Source organism: Mesoplodon bidens, assembly GCF_964165515.1.
Source record: "Mesoplodon bidens genome assembly, chromosome: 4".
Taxonomy (NCBI): Eukaryota; Metazoa; Chordata; class Mammalia; order Artiodactyla; family Ziphiidae; genus Mesoplodon; species Mesoplodon bidens.
The window spans coordinates 8,469,154-8,491,383 of record NC_138160.1 but is presented as its reverse complement, the minus strand read 5'-3'; the positions used below and the strand labels follow the sequence as shown (position 1 = coordinate 8,491,383).

General features: G+C 40.4%; 1 protein-coding gene across 3 annotated transcripts in view; it reads left to right on the top strand.

The window, feature by feature from the left end:
• Positions 1-22,230, top strand: part of SEMA5A (semaphorin 5A) — a 493,904-nt gene that overhangs the window by 127,612 nt on the left and 344,062 nt on the right. For 2 of the 3 annotated variants that reach the window (XM_081231009.1, XM_081231008.1), the window contains one exon: positions 2,642-2,736. The gene's annotated coding sequence lies outside the window, so the exon portion shown is untranslated. Of the gene's footprint in view, positions 1-2,478; positions 2,737-22,230 lie in introns of those variants that run through there. The other variant, XM_081231010.1, reaches the window with a different exon arrangement.

The following is a 22,230-nucleotide window of genomic DNA, read 5'->3' as shown; positions in this document are numbered from 1 at the left end:
TTAATGGGGAGTTAAATATCCGCTTTAAAATATTCCAACCTCAGTCTGAGATGACCCTCTGGGGCTTTGTAGCTTCTTAACCTTTTGAAGTTTCCCTCAGTTTTCTGGAAAATACGTCAGTGATTTATGGTTTATACATCAGCTAATTTATGACCTCACGGGGGGAGGGTGGGAGAGCTCAGCTTCCAGACCTGAAGGGGCCAATATCTGTGACTTCAGCTTAGCCTATTCAAGGTCACTGCTTTGTTGCTGTAGTTTCCGCTCCTGACCTTACACTGCTTAAAACACGTGGGTGTCATGTTGAATGGTATATATTCCTTTAGGGGGTGGCATGCCTACCCAGGCAAGGGTTTACCCTCCATAGTAGAAGATCCTGATACTGTTTGCTTGGCTGTCATGGGCCAAGGTGGTAAAATACGCTTTTCACCTTTGATGTAACTACAGGCATAGTTACAGCCTTTCAGGGTGTATGTCCCTGGATCCTGCTGCTGGAACTAGTTTCTGGTTTAGATTTCAGATTCTAAAGGGAGTCCTGTTGTCCCCCAAGCTGTGTGAACTCTCTATGGGCATTCTGTGCCTTGAGTGTTGCCTTTTCACAAGGAAGGGACTCACTTTTGAAGTCTGAAGTTTGGGCCTGGAGTGTCTGGCTGTCCAGGTTGCAGGCTGTCCCTGCCTGGATTCAGCAGGGATGTTCTCTTCCTGTGGTATTTGTCGTGGGGTTGCGTCAATGCTTCTGGATTCTTCCAGTGTGTTTTTTGGCCTCTGTGTCCTTTGCCGTTTAAGAGGCTGGCCATTCTCTGTAGGCGTGACTCTTGGATGTCCTAGTTGAGAGGCCACATCAGCTAATTTATGATCTCACTGAGGGAGGATGGGGGCGCTTAGCCTCCAGACCTAATTAGCAGCCCTGTTTTTAATTTAATTCTGACACATGGGAGTCTGTAGGAATTGCTGGGTATTCATGGCAGTAACCAGTGGACCTGTCCAACTTTATTAGTTACATTTTGATTAAGAGATAAACAAATACAATGAAATTTTAATACTAATTGTAAAATAGATTTCAGGGCTCAAGAGAGGAAGTTGTTGTATTCAAGCATGCTGTTTAATAAAGCAGCCCCAACTAACATATTTGTTGCCACACCCAAAGGAGATATTATTGGTGTTGTGAGAAAGGAATTGGCTGCTCCTAGGAATTTTTCCTGGGCTGAGTGTGCCTTCTTACCTTGGGGAGAGCTCCCTTACTCCTCTTTTGGCCTCAAGGATTTGCATCGGCACCTCCTCCTTTCCAAACTATGAAGTCACAGATTTTCAAAGACTCAGCTGGGACCTCACAGGGATCGGTGATGCTGCAGTGCATGAGTGTGCCTGGGCTGTGGGCACCTTCCCGGGCAGTTCTGAATAAGTTCTGAATATGTTGGATCACCCACTTGCTTCCCATGAACTTACCAAAGGCACCTCATGGAGGCCAGGAGCCTCATAGAGAGACATTGTCACCCAGCCACTGCCCTCTCACCTCTGAAACTCAGGACTTTCAAATGGCATTTCAGCAGATAGAAAATCTTATAAATTTCCAGAAGTTGTAATTCAGTTGATCTTCTTCAGGCAGATGGCCTTTGGATAATTACTAAGTAGGCAGTGTAGGAATCATTGCATAGAGGGTTAGCCAGACTGTTCCAGAATGTTCTGGGAACTTCTCCCCCTTTTCTCATCATCATCCTCAGCTGCTACTCAAGTGTTTGTGTTGGGATAGGCAACATTAGTGTGTTTGAGGTTTATGGCAGCCAGAAACTGTGGATTGAAGAGAGTAGAAAGAAACTACATGAACTAGGACAACAGAAAAAGCATGAGCCCCCAAATTGTAGTATGTGAAGTGAAAGGCATTGTTAAATAGTAATGGACAAATTTCCTTTTTGAATATGAAATGGAAAGTAACTCATTTCTTCAATTTCTGGCATACATGGTTCTAGGGAGACTGGTGCTTTCTGGTAGTTTTTCATCACAATCCGATATCAAGTTTTCAGGATTTTTATGTGTTAAATTGAATGAGCAGATTGGATAACTTTACTTGGTTTTAGTAAAGTGAATTATTTTTATGGTTTACAATTCCTTTTTAAAATAAAGTTATCATGTTGTGCATCAAATAAATTAATATGTAAATAAAAATACAAGCTCAAAATCTAGTATAGTTTATTTTATACCTTCTGCCTTTATCTCCTATTCTTGAAATGCATTACTTAAGGTAGTATATATTCCCCAAACAGAATGAAAGAGCCATCATAAAATGGGTAGATTCACACAACCTGTCTGAATTTGATGTTCAAACTGCTAAAAGTAATTCAAACAGGTGTGAAATGATGGTCCTTTTATTAGTTTCATGAGATTTGTTCTCATATATTAACAACATTTGAATTTTTATTTCTTCTTTTCTGAAGAAAGAAGTCCATTGGTGCATGGGATACGAGGCTAGGGCTGTCACATTTGTGATTTCCAAGTTGTTCTGTTGTTCTGTGCTAAGCCTTACAGTGCCAAAGCAGCTGGTTGTGCAGGGCATTCATGGAAATTTCCAGAATCGATAAAAAATGACCATGGCCTCTTTTAAAATGGGTTAATAGAATCTCTGTTTTTTTTCTTTTCTTTTTTGAAGCACTGGTGTGTGAGAGTTGGGCTGCACTGCCCGAGTGACTGTGGATCCTTTGTGTGATACATGATCAAGGAAACGCTCCATCCCTTCCCTCCTTGGTAAGTCGGACACTCAAATGGGAAATGAAGAAGCCAACAGTTTTATAGATTGAGGTACTGTGATGGTTGATGAGCATCACTTATATCTGTTGTTAAAAATGGCAGTGAATAAATGAGCAGGCTTCCAGAAAGAAAGTGAAAGCACAGAGAAGTTAAGTAATCAGCTCAAGATCTCACAAGCGGTCAGAGGCAGAGCTGTGATGTGAACCCATGTTCTAAGCCCTGACCCAGTACTACCTCTTAGCACTAAAAATGGCTCCTGAGAATAAGGACAGACACACGTTTATTCTGTACTGGAAACACTCAGGTCCTTACAGAAAAGCTCACAATAAATAGTAAGAAATCAGTTTTTCAAGCAGCAGTCTGTATCAGGAGATGGTAAACTTTTTCTGAAAATGGTGAGGTAGTAAACATTTTAGGATTTGCTGGCCATATCATCTCTGTTACACCAACTCAGCTCTGTGTTGTAGCCTAAAGCAGCCACAGATGATATATGTAAATGAGCAAACGTAGCTGTGTTCCAGTAGAACTTATTTACAAAGACTGTTGTCAAGCTGAGCTGGATTTGGCCCACAGGCTGTAGTTCATTGAGCCCTGATCTACATGCAGTGCTCAAAGATCCCAGTGTAGAGAGTGAGAGTGCTTTAGTGGCCAGTAGGTATGAGTCCTTTAACAAAATTTAGCTTGGATGCTCAGAATTTAATCATAACCCACTTTTAATGAAGTCTACTGTAGCTGCAAAAACCTACTCCTTGGAGTGAGTGCATTTGGTGTTCCAATGCTTTCCGTGGTCGGCATGCCCCTAGTGTATTAGTCTAAGTCCAAGCACCTAGACTATAGCTCTGCTCAAAACAGGGCCTGATCAAGAATATTTTGGTAATCCAGAATGTATAGCTCATTTACAAAATAAGTTCAGATAACATTTCCTATTTTGGTCTCCATATAATTTCTAAATGTGACATTTTTATTTTGTAGCCTTATACATGCTGCTACTTATACATATTAGGGCAAATATGCAATTATCTTGGGCTGTTTTATAATTATGTTGCACAGAAGTGTTCTGGTATCAAATCTTCATCTTTTATTCTGAGCAAAAGCAGATGTTTACAAGCGTCAAGTCTGAACAAGATGGACATACTTAAATCATGAGATAACATGGCCATACCCTTGGCCACATACATCAGATGAAGAGGGTTTGCTTTTCGTTTAACTTTTTCTTACAAAAGGATACTTCTGATACCTCAAGACTTGTTTGGCTCTCTACCTCACTGCTTATCATCTAGCAAGACGGGTAAAGCAAAGCCAATTAATTTGTGTTTCTTGAAGGAGTTTAAACAGGGACCTGACCTATTCGTTCGCTCATTCTTTCATAGAAATAAGTAATGGTAGCAAGCCCGTGAGCCTGATGTAGGATCACTTTTGTAGATGCGCCTTTTTCCAGAGCCACTGCCCCTTGGTACTTGTTCCACAAGTAATGGAAAAGTGTTCTTCACTTTAATGGCAATGATATAAAAAGTAAAATTCAGATTATAGAAGTATTGGAAAGCTGTGTATGGTACCTTATTAACTGGAAAAAGCAGGTTTCAAAATAATATATTCAACATAATCCCATTCATCTTCAACACACACACACACACCGTCTCTGCACACAAGTGCCTATGTGTTACAAAGTCTGCTAGAACATACATCAGTACATACCAAACTCTCAGTAGATTATCTCTGGGGTTGAGGGTGTTTGCCCCTTATGAGCCATATATTCACTATCTAAAATTTTCTCAGGAATGTTGTATTTTTGCAGTTTAAAAATATGAAAAAAAGGATTAAAATAGTGAATGCTACTTATGGAAACTATATAAAAGAAGGGGAAAATTCACCCATAATGCCTCCACTAAAGACCATCACTGCTGTCACTTAATGTAGTCTTTTGTGAGTGTTTTACAGAGTTGAAATAACACTAGATATAAAATTTTGCCTATATCATCTTATTGAAAATTGTTAATAAATCTCATTTTAATGCATCATAATATTGTATCATGTAAAGGCACTATAAAGTAATTTACTGCTTCTTCTTTGCTGGAGGTATATATTATTTTCAGTTAACAAAAATCATAGACAATGTGAAAGGATCATGACAAGGGGAGTGTAGCAGACACCTGGATTCCACTGCTGCTTTCTGTTTTTTTACACCTCACACTATCACTACCTTATGAAGAGTAGAAATTTTGGAGCATAAAGTAGATGCTTCATAATATCAGTTATTATTATAAATCTTTTTTTTTTTTTAATTGAAGGTTAATTCATTAAGTCAGAATAGCTGTAGTTGCTTTGCTATTTCAGAGCCAGTGAGTTTTAATCAGATTGCCAGTCGGCTTTGCAGAAGTGTCCTAGACATTTATACTTCACCAATAATATGTCAGAGAGTTTGTTTTGCTAAAACCTTACTATGATTATCATCATTAATTTTTTAATCAATTTAATAATATTGTTTCCTTTTATATGTTCTATTGTTTAGTCATTATGGTATTTGGTAGATTTGTAAAAAGTTTTCGTGATAATTAGCCATTTTTTGAGAAGGGAGAGAGAGAGGGAGAGAGAAAGTAGAAGGGAGAAAGGGAACTTAGATGTGTGAAAGAATTGTTAGTCCTTATTTTATACCTATTTAGTTCTTGAGATTCAGTATTTTCTTACAGATATTAACAGAATTTATTTTTATGAATGTTAACCCTTTGTTGTCATTTCCCCCCCACTCTATTTGCTTGTTAACTTTATCCTTTTAAGCTTAAAGATGATTATTTTAGTGTTGCCAAATAGTTCCTTCATAATTGTTTCACCAGTGCTTAGAAATTTAATAAAATTTTTCCTTTACTTTCTCCTGATGTTATTAAAAATATTCAACTCTTTCATTCAGGGAAGAGTTCAGTTATTTAAGAATAGCTATCATTTTTTGTAATTATTCTCATAGTTTTATTCTGCCTCTCTTTTAACTCTCTGACAAAAGTTATCTGACAATGTTAATCTAAGGAATATGTTCAGACAATCAAAATATTTGTAGGAATGAGAGATCTCAATGACACATTACTTCATCCTACAAATAGAGACCAAGTTTACACCCAGACAACTGAAATTCTTTCATTCTTTTACTTTCCTCTTTTGATTAGGGAATGGTTAACTTCTGCATTTTACCTATTTTTTTAACAGCTGTATTTCACATTTTTTATTTAATAGAACTTAACTCATTATGTTGAGCAGTATTAAGTCATATCTCAGTGTTTTTCCTCTTGTTTCATTTCTGTTCCTAACTTTTGGTGTTTGCATTAAATGTTCTGTGGTGCGTCTGAAAGACCAAGGCAACACTGGTTGAATCTCATGTGTATTGGTTGATGTCTTCACTTGTTGACTTTAAAGCACTTACCTAAAATATTTATTTTGTTATTAATTTTCATGTGCCTACCATAATGGTTTCATAGTTTATAAGTTCCAAAAGATAGAGAATTAGCTAGATTTCTGTTTCTGAGATGACATGAACCTGGAAAGATTGAACCCCAACTCAAGTCTCCATCTTTCCTTAGTTTTCTAGATTTGTTGGCTGTAAAATTCTGATTTTTGCTGTCATTGTTTCAGGTGGTGCTGCCGTGCTGATAGGAATTCTATTTTGTGGTATTTGCAATGCATTTCTATGTATATTATTGACACAAGGTACAGCCCTTGTTTAAACACACTGAGTGGTCGTATTTGGGGATCAAGATTTAGCCTGTCATTCTCAATAAAGTCTGGAATACTAAAGCTGTGGTCTCCACATCTTATTATTCTTGTCCCATTGTCTAGTCAGCCAGATGGAAAATCTCCATGAGGCGATATGGAAAGGCCCCATGCAGATCTGATCTGTTTTGTCGTGTGCATCTCACTCCACATTAGCCAAGTCCACGGACAGGAGAATTGTCTGCTTCCATTATCCACGCGAGGAGGCATCGGAGTTCCCGTTAGGGAGCTGGGGAAACCTTGCTTTCTCTCCTGTTCTCTTCCCTGTCGGGATTTTGGCCGTTTTTAATTGCTTGTTTAGGTGAGTAACTGCCAAGTGTGTTATTGTCCCGGCTTTGTGACTACTATAAATATTTGTGAGTCACAGATGTGTGGTGAAGTTCAGAATCCATTTTCTTTCCTTTGTTTTGTGTTTAAGTTGGGCTGGGAATGGCATATGTGTACTGTTCATTCTCAGACACCGATTTGAGGGGCAGAGGTGTGTGAGGTTAATTGCTTGGATTTGAAACTTTACGTGTGTGTGTGAGAGGATACTGCCCCCTTGACTAAACTGTGCTCAAGATCTTTTTTTGGCAGAGATCTCCAAAGGGCATAAAAATGACCCCGTGTTTGGATTTTTGGATTTCAGGGGACTTGAGGTTTTCCTGCTTTGTGGTCTCCAGATCAGAGTATTGGAAAGGCTTCTATAGCTGCAGGGTTACAAAACTAATCAGTTCATGTTTTATCCACTGGGGCCTTTCATGCGGTTTTCATGTGTGTTTGTGTCTGTTTTAGCCTCCCAGGCCACAAAGGGAGCAGAGTCATTTTGTTTCGTTTGCTTTTGCTTAAAGCTTGGGCAGTAACCACTCTTGGTTAAACCAAAGCAGAAAAAGCAAAGGTTGGAAAGATGGTCAGGAGATTCTGGGAAGTAAATACCACCATATTCTCATATTACCACCATGTCTAAAAATAGTGATCAGATCTTCCACTTCCAGCGTTGAGGAATTAGGTGGGTATATCTAAATTGTTTATCATTGCTCAGAATTTTTTGGGGGGATGGGGGGAGGTGACCGACCTGCTCACAGCTTCACAGCCTTTGAGAGCTGTTCTTCCTCCTCGCATAGAAAGTCACCTCCTTGCTACAGTGATGGTGAGGCTCTTGCCCCAACTGGCCAATCACACATCCCACCTGGTGGCCATTCTGAACAGTTCTAATTGAGGCCAAGACTCCAGCTTGGACACCAAAATCCCATTCCTTCTCTTCTACTCAAAGACCCTTTCTTTCTTGTGTCATCAGTTTTTATTTTCCCCGCTCTGTTGGATCATTCCAATAGGAATGCAAACATTAAACCATTAAAAATAAATGAAGTGTTGACTTGAATTTACCCTCCAGCTATGACTCAATTCTCTTCTTCTCTGTACAGAAAAATTCCTTGAAAGTATTTGTTTATATTTATTATCCCAGGCACTGGTATAACTACTTTATTTATATCGTTTCATCTTCTCAGTAACCATACACAGCAGGTTCTAATATTATCCACAGTTTAGAGATGAGTAAACCAAGGCATGGAGAGGTTAAGAAACTTGCTAAGGTAATTTAGAAGTTACTCGGATGCCGACCCCAGTGAATAATATATAACTTTTGAATCCACAGTGTGTTTTACCCCCTTTATTTTATAATGGTCACCAAGGGAGCTCCCATGGCAGACCATTACAGAGAAGAATTATAAAACAATAGACCCACGTACCCTAAATGTTATTTAAAAGCAGCTATAGGTTTCTGCACATAGTATCTTGGTTTTATTTCACTGAGGCAGCAAGTATTTTGAGGGTTGGTACCCACTCTCACTGTGTAATTTCCTTGCAGAAAACACATGATTGGTGGTTAAACTTAAACAAAAATCCATCATGGATAAAACATCTGTATAAACACATGGTGCCTCTGAAGCATCTCTTCCTGTACACGGGGTTCATCAGGGGCACCCCAATTAATGTCCGGTTGGAAATTGTGTTTCTGTTATTGTTGTAACACACTAACACTTTTCTTGAAAATTTCAAGGAAAGTGACAAGGAGAAATAACCTGTGTCCACCCACCCTCTCTCTCCAAACAGATCTTTATTGAGTACACACAGGGTAGGAACTCTTTTAGGTATTGGTGATATACTGGCAAATATGAAGCCTCCCAGTTCTCATGGAATGTGTGTTTTGGGGGAGAGTTAGATTATAAATGCTAATGACATCCCAATAAACGAAAAAGTAACATATAGTACAATGTGGAGAATCCAGATAGGGTCACATGATAGGCAGTGACTAGGGGGCAACTTTGGGCCACCTGTGTGCAGTGGCAAAGGGGAGAGTGGTGTGAATTGAGAGCAAGAGATGGGCAAGTGTTAGGGTGCATAGCACTTTGTAAGACAGGACAGGACACCTCGATATTTATTATGGGCATTGGGAAACCTTTGCCGAAGTAGCAGTGGGACAGGATTTATTTGCATTTTTAAACTGTCAGTTTCTTTTTTTAAAAATTTTTTTTATTAGTTTCTGCTTTATAACAAAGTGAATCAGTCATACATATACATCTGTTCCCACATCCCTTCCCTCATGCAGCTCCCTCCCTCCCACCCTCCCCATCCCACCCCTCCAGGCAGTCACAAAGCACCGAGCTGATCTAAACTGTCATTTAAATTTTCGTGGTCGCCATGGAGAAAATGGATTGTAGAGCAGCAAGAGGGGAAGGAGGACCACCAGCTAGATGGCCATCACAGGGGACCAGGTGAGGCACGATGGTGGTACTGTCTAGGGTTTTGGTGGAGAAACTGGATGGATGTGGCATGTTTCTAGAAGCTGGGTCAGAGGTAATCTGGCAGCTTGGGCACTGGGGGAGAGGGGAAGGAAAATTAGGAGCCATAGTAAGCTTTAGGTTTGAGTAGGTTGTTGGATTGTGGACCATTTACTGAGACAGAAGTTCTGGGGACTTGTGTAGATTTTGGAAGGAAAGTCAGGGATTCTCCTAGGGTCATGTAAATCTGGGGTTGAAGGTCAGAGAGAATAGGCAGTCATATATGTGATTCTGGACTGTCTGGGGATGATTGGGACCAGAGGTCAGTGTTGTGGAGTCACCTCCATATTTGACAGTATTTCAAGTCCAGGCCTTTCACCCAGGAGAGACTGTAGCAAGTAAAAGGGCACCTCGGGCAGAACCGTAGGCGTTGGAGGCTTTGAGCAGGGGGCTGGTATCCGTTGGAGAGCACTTCACAATATTCCGCTTGACGTACTAGTGCTTTGATACTTTAGAAGTGATCTTAAAAAGGAATAAAAGTCCCACAGGTAATTCTCCCCTTGAAGGATTTCATTCAACATGTTAGCAGCAAAATTCTTCACTGTTGTAACCTAAAATGCCATTCTGGTTATGGGAAATAAGGTCATATTCTTACTGTGAAGTACAGTAGTCCCTTGGTACCTGCAGGGGATTAGTTCTGGGACCTCCCGGATACCCAAATCTGAGGATGCTCAAGTCCCTGATATTAAATGGTGGAGTGCAGTGAATACAGTGGGTCCTCAGTTTCCCCAGATTGATCTGTGGTTGGTTGCATTGCAGATATGGAAATTGCTGATAAGAGGGTCAACTGTATGTGATGTAATGTAATTTCTTTTCAGCCCTTATTTTGCTTTTTCCTTCTAATCAGCAGTTCCGGTTCCCACCATTTCTCAAAAGCAGTCTCTTGCCCGTTGAGTCTTGGGAGGCACGGGGCAAGGTGTGACGTGGGTTTTAACAACCTACCCAGTTTTCTTTATTCACAACATGCTACTTTCTGACATTAAAATGTTGTGCTACTATTCCCTCATCCCTCAGTGTGCTCTTTTAATTACTGTAAGCATATATTTTTTTCCAGGGACCTTGGGCTAGTGAAAGTTCAGTATTTAGGAGGACTGGGGAATGTTTGTGCCAGGGAATTTCACATTCTGAAGTCAGTTCTGGCAGCCATCTGCATATTTGTTGACTAAATGAATCCCTGTGAATATTTGCAATGTGCTGGGTAAGAGACTCTGTGACATGCTGTTAATAATAATGCAGCGGATAATGATGCAGGCCAGAGAGCCACTCATTGTCTGATTCCCTGCAAGGATTCTAGTTAAACCCACTTGCATTGTTAACACCTTTTGTAAAAGGCTGAAAGATACAAATCTTAGGATGTCACCAGAATTTTATCAGTGGCTTAGAATTTTGATTTCTGTCAAAGAGAAATGCATTGAGCCGATTAATGTCAAGTTGAGGACTCTCATTTCTCCTAGTGAGTGAAAATAAGATTTGGCACTGGCCATTAAGATTCCCCGAGATGGATGTGTTCTGCTGTAAGCCAGGATAGAGAGCTGTATGTTGAGAAGTAATGGGTTTGAGCATCCAGAATCCACACAGAGACCATTGTGGAAAGGACACCCATAATTTGTAAGGCACAGTGATCAAGCACTTGTTAAAACTGATGAGCTGAACTAAAGATTAAGTTACTTTTTCCAGTGTGTCATTTCATATCCTTTTTAAGACTAATTTTATTCCACAGTTTTTGGGATTAGAAACAATATACAGCATCTTTAATGTTGATACCGAGAATCCGATAAAAATTCAACAAGATGAAACAACCCAATAACACTAAGAGATGCTTGCAAGGATCAGCTAAAATGATAAATATATTTCTCTCCCACTTTAGCACCTAACGAAAAAGGCTGGGACTTGATGACTTGCAAAATTCTGGGAGATGACAGAGCTGGAAAACAAACCCTCAGTGAAAATGTCAGGAACCCGTTCTCTGGTGGACTGTACCTCACGCTAGCCTTCTCGTTTCTTTATCTCTAAAGTAGAGAAAAACCCTGATGCCACATACCTTTTTTAAAGAGACAGAGAGAAGTTTCTCCCTCTAATTCCCCCCATTTCATATACACAGCTACACTGCTTTCCTTTTGGGATTCCTGATTCTCCCAATGCTGGAGATAGTTTCTGAGCTAAGCATACCATGTGTCTGTTCTGATAAAAAAAAAAGTCCATCCTCTGGACAGCACAGAGTAGTATTTGTAGCTGAAAACTCCCAAACAAAAAATCTGCCCAGATTTAAGAATTACAAATAGCGCTACATTTAGTAACATCCACCCCAGGGGGCAGGCAGGACCAGCCACATTATGGACTGTGTGGGTAGTCATGTTGTTCTCAGCCAGGGAAGGGGAAAAATGACGTTTGTGCTGATGGTGAAGAGTGCACTTTTGGACATGTCATTTTATTTATACTGGATCCTTTCCAAGTTTATGTTTCAGTGGGTTTTTGAGTCTTAATTTTAGCAGTTGCAGACTGGGAATTCTCTGCTGATTTCCTCTTGTTTTTTTGGCAACAGAAGGATTAGACTGTAATTTGGTTGCCATTTAAAAAAATTATCTATGCTACAAGATAATGTAAACAATCTAACAAGTTGAGTATCACATACGGACAATATTTGTAAAGCATATGATGGCCTTAAGGTTAATATCTCTAATATACAAAAAGCTATGTAAATTGATAAGAAAAATTCAAACAGCCCACAAGAAAATGGGCAAAGATGTGAATAGGCAATTCACATATGAGTAAATTCTGATGTCCAGTAAGTAGGTGAGATAATGTTCCATCCACTTCAACTATCAAAAAAAAAAAAAAAAAAAAAAAAAAAAGAAAGGCTTCCCTGGTGGCGCAGTGGTTGAGAGTCCGCCTGCCAATGCAGGGGACACGGGTTCGTGACCCGGTCAGGGAAGATCCCACATGCTGTGGATTAGCTGGGCCCGTGAGCCATGGCCGCTGAGCCTGCACGTCCGGAGCCTGTGCTCTGCAACGGGAGAGGCCACAGCAGTGAGAGGCCCACGTACCGCAAAAAAAAAAAAAAAAAAAAAAAAAAAAACACTTGCTGCTGGTAGTAAGGATGCTAATAAAAGAGGACTCTCACCCATTCCTGAGGGAAATGTGAATTGTTTATATTTTGGGGAAAGCAGTCTGACAATTCTTATTTAAAAAGTACACATTCTTTGAGGCAGCGCTACCACTCCTGGGAATATAGAGTATAAAAATGAAAACACCAGCATACATGTATAAGGGTATGTACATTTGGTGTCTATAGTACCTTTGTTTTCAGTGCTCTCCTTTGCCCCCCAAAATCTATAAAAACTACACCAAATATTGAGTATGTATCAATTGATTATAGATTATGTATCAATTAGATTATAAGAATGCCTATGATATGATGCAGCCTAATTTAAAGACTTGTTTAAATCACTCCTGGTTAACATGGAGAGATTTTCTTAATCAGCGAGAAAAGTAGATCTCATGTTATAAAGCAGGAAGACCTTCATCCCCCAAGTCCGTGTACCATGTTTGTGTGTGATATGTGAACATGGGGAAAGATCTAGATGGGTATCCACCAGACTGCTAAGGATGGCTCTGTGGGTAGGGAGAGAAGCAGCTTCTGAGAAATGGCCCTACAGTAGGTATTAAGCTTGCAGAAGTATGAAGACTGGGGAATCTGGGGTCATGAACACTAAGCCTGTTGCTCTGGATATAGATGAGGTCTGGTTATAAGTAAGATCATCAGAGAGCCTTTGCATTTCTTTAAGGTGCTTAAAATAATTCCTATAAGGGGTGTAGGCTCTTCTTCACCCCCCAGCCATTGCTTCCTTATGTCAGGAATCCTTTCTCACTGTCTTTTCATAGCATTCATTCTCCTTTTTTTTTTTTTTTTTTTTTTTTTGCGGTTCACGGGCCTCTCACTGTTGTGGCCTCTCCCATTGCGGAGCACGGGCTCCGGACGCACAGGCTCAGCAAGCATGGCTCACGGGCCCAGCCGCTCCACGGCATGTGGGATCTTCCCTGACCGGGGCATGAACCTGTGTCCCCTGCATCGGCAGGCGGACTCTCAACCACTGCACCACCAGGGAAGCCCTCATTCTCCTTTGAAAGTTCCCTTCATAGAAGGCAAACATTCGCCAGCAGCACATTAGAAATCCTAAGTCTGCTCTTTGGTATTTGATGTCAGATATTTAATATTTCCCCTTCTCTCCAGCACATGAGTAACCTGGTCAAGTCAAAAATGCTTCCTGGGCCTCCTTTTCCTTTTCTATGTGTTCAAATACCATATATCTCTTGGGTATTATTGGTAGTGACAAATATTATAATTCAGGTAAATTATAATGGTGTAACTTTTTATCAAGAGGTGCTGCATAAACAGAAAGGTTGAACCTCATACAGCCTCCTGCACTGCTCTGTGCGTGAATGCTGCTGTTATTACTTAAAAGAAGGGAAACTGACAAGGGGGTGGGGGAGAGAAAGATGCACGGTGACAATATGTGTCATGTGCATGGTGACATACATGTGAGCCAGTGACAAAGGTGGGCGTCCCCATGAGTTTCAGTAGACGCTCTGGTCCACTTTTGGAAAATGTCCAGTGCACCATGCTTGGTTCATGATCGTTCACTCCAGTACCATGTGAGCACATGTACCAGCAAATAACACCAAGGAGAAATGCAGTGGTGTTGCCCTTGGGCAAACTCCCTTCCAGTATTTGAACTCCATCTGGAACCAATATGGTAGCCAGGGGCCCAGCAGAGCACGTCCTGAAGCCAGGGGTTTGGCTGCAGATGTACTAGTAGGGCTTTGAGGATGCACATCAAAGAGTGTCTGCTTAGTTGTAACTTTTCTCCATGTGACACCACAGACAAACAAAAGTTGTTCTTAATTTGCCCTTCTGAAAACTTGATTTATTTTTACTGGTTATATGTTGATTTAGTTGGGCTTTGCTGTATCTTGACATACATGGGTTCTTGAGGAAAGTGAAATGCTCCCCAGATTAATAAACAGAAGTCATGTGGTTGTCATTTATAAACATTTAAATCTGCTGTGCACTTGTGCATGGATGCAGACCCCAGGAAAGCTGAGGCCTCCTGTTTTTTGTTTGTTTGTTTTTGTTACTTTGGCCATGCTATGTGGCATGTGGGTTCATAGTTCCCCAACCAGGGATCGAACCTGTGCCCCCGCCCCCCTGCAGTGGAAGCACAGAGCCCTAACCACTGGACCCCCAGGGAAGTCCTGAGGCCTCGAGCGTTATCCCTGCTGTCAAGACACTATCGGGTCCGTCCATGGGCTACGACTTCTCGGGCACACAGAGCATCACAAACGTTGCCCAGCTGTACCCAGGAGACAAGGTAGCTAGGAAGTCAGCATCCAAAGTCCGTCATCACCTTGTCCCCTTTGATCCTTAGCCCAGAGGTGCATGTTTCCCTCACTGAGCATGACCGTGATCATGATTCTGTACCACCCTTCCTCTGCCTCTGCCTTTACTTCCTAAATGAGGCACACAGTCTGGCCAAGACATGTTCTATTTGTGCTTTACTTTGTCCTAAATGGTTAAGATGCTCGTTGGCCACCTGAGCCCCTCTCAGCACCAGGGGTTTTCAAGTAGAGTAAACCCCATTACTTGTCCTCATTAACATCAGGAGCGTATTTAGCACAAGTTTGTTGCTCTCTGTGTATAAAGACAGATATCAGAGTTCCTGATCTTAAGGATCTTGCCATTTAGCATGCCCTCAGTATTTGTCATCTAGGGAGGGCAGTTGTCACATGCAGAGGATAAAGAACACTTCTGTTGGGTGGCAGGGATTTCAAGGAAATGGGAAGGCTTTGATTGGAATCATGGGAGGGTGTCTGATCATTGTGGACTGAAGTCCAATGCTACTCCTACTGAGGAAAAGAACTTGGAAAATGGAGTGTGTGCCCTAATTTTGCTCCATCTTTCATGTAAAAGGTGCTATGGACTGAATGGTAGTGTCCCTCTGAAGTTCATGTTAAATTTCTAATCCCAATGTGATGATGTCAAGAGTGGGGCATTTGGGAGGAGATTTGATCCTGAAGGTGGAGCCCTCATGAATGGGATTAGCACCCTTATAGAAGAGGCATGAGACTGCTTCCCCCTCCCCCCTTTCTTTCCACCACCCACCTCTATTTCTGTGCAGTGTTGGGCACTGCAGGAAAACAGCCTTTGTGAACCAGGAAGAGGGTTCTTACCAGACACCAAAGCTGCTAACATCTTGGTCTTGGACTTTCTAGCTTCCAAAGCTGCGAAAATAAATATTAGCTCTTAAAGCCACCTAGTCTAGGGGGCTTCCCTGGTGGCGCAGTGGTTGAGGGTCCGCCTGCCAATGCAGGGGACACGGGTTCGTGCCCCGGTCCGGGAAGAACCCACATGCCGCGGAGCAGCTGGGCCCGTGAGCCATGGCCGCTGAGCCTGTGCGTCTGGAGCCTGTGCTCCGCAACGGGAGAGGCCACAACAGTGAGAGGCCCGCGTACCGCCAAAAAAAAAAAAAAAAAAAAAGCCACCCAGTCTCTGGTAATGCGTTATAGCAGCCCAAGCTGACTAAGATAGGAGGGCTTTAATAAGTGCTAAAATGAAGTTATCAAACAGAATGACTGGTAGGCAAGGGTCGTGTGGATCTGAGTATCTGTGGCGATAAAGATACAGCACAGAAGTGAAGGAAAAATGTCTCTAGAGACAGGAATGCAGTTATGGAATCAGGTGGATTGAACCTTCAGGATCATTCTTATTCCTCTTCGAAAACTGTAAGAAGTAATAGTCGGTTCCTACTTTGCAGGTTATAGGCAGTGTCAAGGAATAACTGGGGTCAAATGGGTATGGGTAGTTGAGAAGAAAAATGCACAAACTGAGATCCCATTCAGAGCTTAAATAAATGTAGATTTATGTGAGAAATTAAAAATGTTTTATCAAAGCAAATGATGTACATTAAGTAGAAACAATAAATACATTCTGCGTATACAATCCAGTGGAATCAAATATTTAATTAGAAGTTGCCGCTTATAACATTGAAAAAAATATTGTTTGAAAAACAATTGTTCATGAATTGTGTCCAACTGGTTTTTATATTCTAGTGGGACTTCTTTGGGGTAAAATGTAAAAGCAGCAGCGTCTTAAAATAATATAGCAGAGAGTTGAAATGCTTGCTATAAATTGCCTCTCATCTTTTACATGGCAGAGTAAAAAGAGAATCTGTATAGGATATAAAATATAATTAGGAAGTTGTCCAATGACTGTAGCAGGCTTCCGATTTTAGCAGCTGAGAAAAGTTTCAGTGGTAAGGAGATTATCGTTTTCCATAGCTTACAGCTTATGAGCTATGGAGAATATGTGTCACACGCATATTTTGCTCCATCCTGTTGGGACAGGAATTGTGAGCAAATGACAAGGCTTTCATTGCAGTCATGGAGGGGGTCTGATCATTACGACGGGTAATTGGTCATACCAAGTCCTCCTCTCCTCACAGGGCACAGTGCTCCCTAAATTGCAGGGTTTTTTGTTTTTTGTTTTAGGCTGGAGCAGTTTGTCAACCTTGGCACTACTTTGGGTAGGATAGTTTCTTCTTATGGGGGGCTTTCCTGTGCATTAGAGGAAATTTATCAGCATCCCCAACCTGTACTCACTCGACGCCAGTAGCATCCCCTGGTTGTGACAGCCCAAACTGTCTCCAGACATTCCCAGACCTTCCCAGGTGGAGGGACTAAAATCGCCCTTGGTTTTGAGTTATTGATCTGAACGCACTCTACTAAATTAAAAGCAGGACAAATCTAAGTCTTGAAAACGTTGTGTGTATTCGTGTAGCCATACGTCTGTGAAGGCCAGGGCTTGGACTCGATACACTGCAATTCTCCTGTTGCCTTTGACAGTATTCCCGACCTTCAGCCAACAGCTTCCAGCCAGTACACTGGCGAGACAGTCCTGCCTGGGGAAGGAGGCGGGCAAGACCCGCAGCTAACAGTGTCTGCTCTCCCCCGCCTCGGGGCCCTGGGAGGCTCGCCTGGATCTAGTTGCTGGGTAGTGCGGGGCCTGCCTTTGATGAATAATGACTTGGGGGCTCACCCCATAGTTACCAGTGATCAGACCTGGGTTAGAGTGGACCAACACTGCCAGTGGTTAACCCCTAACTTCCCTGACTTCACATCTCCAAATCTCAATGCTTTTCTCCCTCATTTATGGATTTTAGAGTGGAAAGGGTGGAACAAATAAAATTCAACCCCCCACCTGAAGGCTGAAGAAATTAAGAGTAAGTCTTTCTAAGAGATTGGAGAGTTAATCTATGATCTGATGACCCTCTTACCATCATTTCATTTGCCTCCCTTATTTTAACTGACAACCCTCCAAAACAACACAATGATTAGAGTAAAGTATATATTTGGAATGTCAAAGTGAGTTTTTTTGATGTTACCCCTGAGACCCATGGATTTTATTGAGCTGAGTGAGCGCAGGTTAAAGCTGCCTTTGAAAGGGCACATTTTTTTAAAAGTTATTATTATTTTGTTGCTCAGCTTTCTCAACTGTGTTCCCAAGAAGAATGTTTTATAACAACGGAAGATTTCACAGTCTGTATCTTTGTGCTAAATCAGAGACCTGATGCAAACTCTAGCACTGCAGAACATGATGTGAATTTGGGAAACTCTTTGAAATAGAGTGAGGCTGTAAAGCAGTGAGAGAATTATAACGATGCAGGCAGTAGTCATTTTGATTTGATAGGTGTTCAGCATGTCCTCTATTACATACATTTTCCATTTTATTTAAAGGAAAATTCCACCCAATTTGCTTAGACCCACCATCTGGAAGTATTTTCTCTATTGCCTTTTGAAACCTTGCCAACTGAAAGAAAAAAAGATAGAGAATGAAAAAATTATAAAAATACTAATTTTAAAGGAATGTGAAAAGAAATGCTAAATTTTCATCTTCTAACACATGCACTAAGTTAAAGTAAGATCCTTTAAGTTTTCTTTGGTAAGTGTTTGTCCTCTGGAATGTGCAACAGAGTGTTTAGATTCCCGTCCTTCCTCTTCCTCTCCTTTAACAACTCCGAGGCCCAATACTTCTTACATGTGTCTGTGTTCAGTGATCATCTTTACTGTATTAGGTAGGAGAGCTCCATCTTACAACTGATGAACCCTAGTCAGTGAGCAGTCAAGGTCCTCTGGTTGGTACATCTTCTTGTATACTGGCCAGAGACTTTTTTTTTCATTCTCTAATGAAATTTTGCTTCAAGAAAACACAGTTTTCTGAAAGCTGCATCTTAAAAGTAACTACTGATTGGAAACATTTACTGGATAAGTCAAGAAGTGGTTGATTTAACATTTGAAAAATACAAGTCTCTGTTTTATTTGGGTCAAATGCCCATCCGCCTACAGATCCATCATGACCCATGGGGACCAGATCTTCTCCAACTCAGCATTGAGTGCACTAAGTCTTGGGTGGCAATGAATCACACAAAATTGAGACATATGTATGAAACGCTGTAACATTTATTGAATAGCCATCTATGAAATGGTGTAATATTTACAGCAGACCTGCTATGTGTCAGGCATGGTTCTAGGAGTTTTTTGAGTGTTATGTCAGTCATGGTGATAACCCTGCAAAATAAAGGATTTTATTCCCATTTAATAGATAAAGCTGACACAGACATTTTTAGCTTTCCCAACATAGAATCATGAAGGTAGATTCATTACAGGATCTTCTAACTTAAAAACCCTTGTTCTGATTTTGGGAAATATTCTTCTCTTAGTTTTGAATGATACCTGTGGTTGATATTTTCTTCTCATCAGTAGATCTGGTAGGTTTTTTAAGGGTTTTGGATGACTTTCTTGTATCATTGTGTGAAGGTTTCTAGTAAAAAATGTGGCCAATGTTTTCATATTATGATTAGTAGACAATAAAACCATCATTCAAGCAAATACCTTATAAACATTTGAAAATGGACATATTTCCATCTTAATATTTATGCAGAATTCATGATACTTAGAGCACTGAATGTAAATTTATGTTATAAAATCTAATCAGAGGAACTTTTTTATTTTATGCTCATTTGGAGACAATATACTGTCTAGGCATCAGCAGAAAGAGCTGGAGAAAAACTCTCATCTTAGATGAAAGTAATTTTTTCTCACTCATAGTGAATTGCTAGATCTTGAACACAACTGAGTAAGGTTTTCCATATCTTATGCTTCATTTATTGTAAATGAAATTAATTTTATTTGATGGTCTTCTTTAAAGTCTCAGATACTATTGCAATGAAATATGATGATTATAATAATGTCTATTTATGCATGTAATATGTGTTTTCCTAAAATAATAACATAATCAATTTTCATTTCACAGTGACAAAAGAGTTGGGTATCCTTTTAGATAAACAGGAAATACAGTAGATGATACTTTTGAATCAGATTCTACTAGATAGAAAAAACAAGTTAGAGATGTTGTCTCCTAATTTCTTCAGATGAGTTTTATTTTATAGAGATTTTACATACCTATATTGGGACACACCTTGCTTGTGTTCAGTGCAATTCATTTAAAGGGGAAGTAATAAGCTTTGTAAATGCTAGACTGTTGGGGAAACACAGAGTACAGTAATGTTTCAGAAATAAATACATTATTAATGCTATGTAATTTGATTTTTATTAAGCAGATAGAGCTTTTGTTGTCCACGTATAACAAAACATTGTGAAATAATATCTGCTATCATTTGTCTTTCCATTCCTGTAACTAAGTATATGCAACAGGATGGAAATACATCATGACTTAATTTCTCCAGTTTATGCAGCGATTTCAAGCATTCATTCTTACTCTTTCTTCTAACCTTCCCTCTTCTACCCGCCTTCTGTCACACACTGCAGCTCACCTTTTCATTCTGTCCAATTCATACTATTGTCTTATGTTTCTTCCTTTAGGAGGTCGGACTGAATGTACCAGAAGGTACCCCAACATAGCAATGTACACTAGCCCATTGATGTGAGTCCTAGCTCCACCCTCCCCAATAACACGGGCATGCCATATAAGCCTTACATACTCTTCGCCTAAACTTTCTAAATCTCATCTAAGTCTGCAGAAGCCGGTTGAATTCCTTCTCACTCTTCTCAGCCCACCTCCCTTATTTCCAATTAGTCCCATCTCTAGCAAATATATACTTTTACATTTGCTATCATAGGTGGTATATGTTTAAGTCATGCCCTTTCTCCTTCCCTGGAGTACTCTAATAGTCATTTAATGAAAGATTTTTGCCCACTGTCCTGTCATTGGATAATTTTTATATCCCATTCTCCTGAGGACATGCCTGTCATTCCCAAAGTTTTCTTCACTCTGACCCCAAGGAGCCCAACACCTGGCCGCCTGACCTCATGGCCCCTAGCTGGGAATGCAGATTTTGTTTTACCACCTACTAGCAATAATTCCACATACATTTCACATGGTGGGTTATATGGAATGGTAGACACTGTGGATGAAACACCAGAGATTGCTGATGGATGGATGGATGGATCGATCGATGAACTCTGTGTTTTTGTAATGAAGTCTCTTTATACAGGAAAATATTAACAATGAGGACTGTTCAGTGTTGAAAACAATAGTAAAGTGGTAGAGGAATCACAGTAAAAGTGGTTCATAGTTCCTTGCTTTATATGATGCTCTTAATATGAAAGTCTAAAGATTATTCTTAGTCAATCAAGATAGCCATTCCAAAGATAAGTCATTTACATATAGGATAATCTGGAAGTGGTTGACTATATTTTGTTTTCATAGAAAGAATTCTCTAGCTTAATTGGAACAAGAAGCAGAAGAAGAGAAGGGTAAAGGAATCCATGACAAGATTGAATTTCCACCATCATTTACAAGGACAGGACACAGCCTTCTTGAAGGAGATTGTCTTTTAATTCCAGGGATGGATTTAGCTAAGACCCTGTGTCTCATTCTAAATACAGCTCTAGTACTGGCAGTCACAATATCATTTGACCTTACTTAGCCTCAGTTTATCCTCCTGTAAGTTATCATTTGTGGTATTTTCTAATCGTAACTGTATATTTAATGTAAGTCTTTCTATTTCATGGGCACAAGTTTAACTTTCTTTCTTTCTTCTTCCATTCCTTCCTTGTGGGTAGTTCACAGCACAGTTTAATTCTTTGAGTTGGGGATGAGCCTTCCTTCTGGCAGTGGGTGAAACATGATAATGATGCTATGGGTGACTTATGAGAATTGCCCAGCTTATTGTAGTTGAGGATAGTATATGTGAGACAGGTGGCTTTTATCAGGCTGCAGCTAGGGTCACACTTTTGCTTTCACTTGATGTTGCTTGGATATGGGCTGGAGATGTATGGCCCCTGAAGTGGCTGAATTCAGAGGATACCCATGGTATAGACAAGGCACAGAGTACAGATGGATGACAAAGAGTCTTCTCTTACTTGACTGCTTTAACCCAGTGGCCTAGCTAATTGTCCAGTTAAGAAGATTTATTAAAGTCTGGAGCCCCACAAGATAATCAGCAGCATAGCAAAGAACATGCCAGAGACATGCCATTTTATTTCTTCCCGTCCATCGTGCAGCCATCTGACGCTGTTTCTTTTGGCTGGGCTGGAACAGCTAGCTTTAGTATGCATGACGTTGGAGAATAATTTTTGGAGTGGTGTTGTAAGTTATTTTATCTATGGTTACACAGTGTACACAGTTTTTCAAATTATCACAGGATGAGATTCAAAATGCCTTTTATGAAAAAAATGTCCAGATGGAAATTGTCATTTACTGTAACTCAAGAATAAATAAAGTGAGTAGGTACAGAACGCTTTGTTGTGGAAATGTAAGCAGCTTGTATGCCTTTTTTTCCTTACTTGCAGATTGTTTTATTTACTTATTTATAATCTGTGAAAAGAATAGCCTGGATGC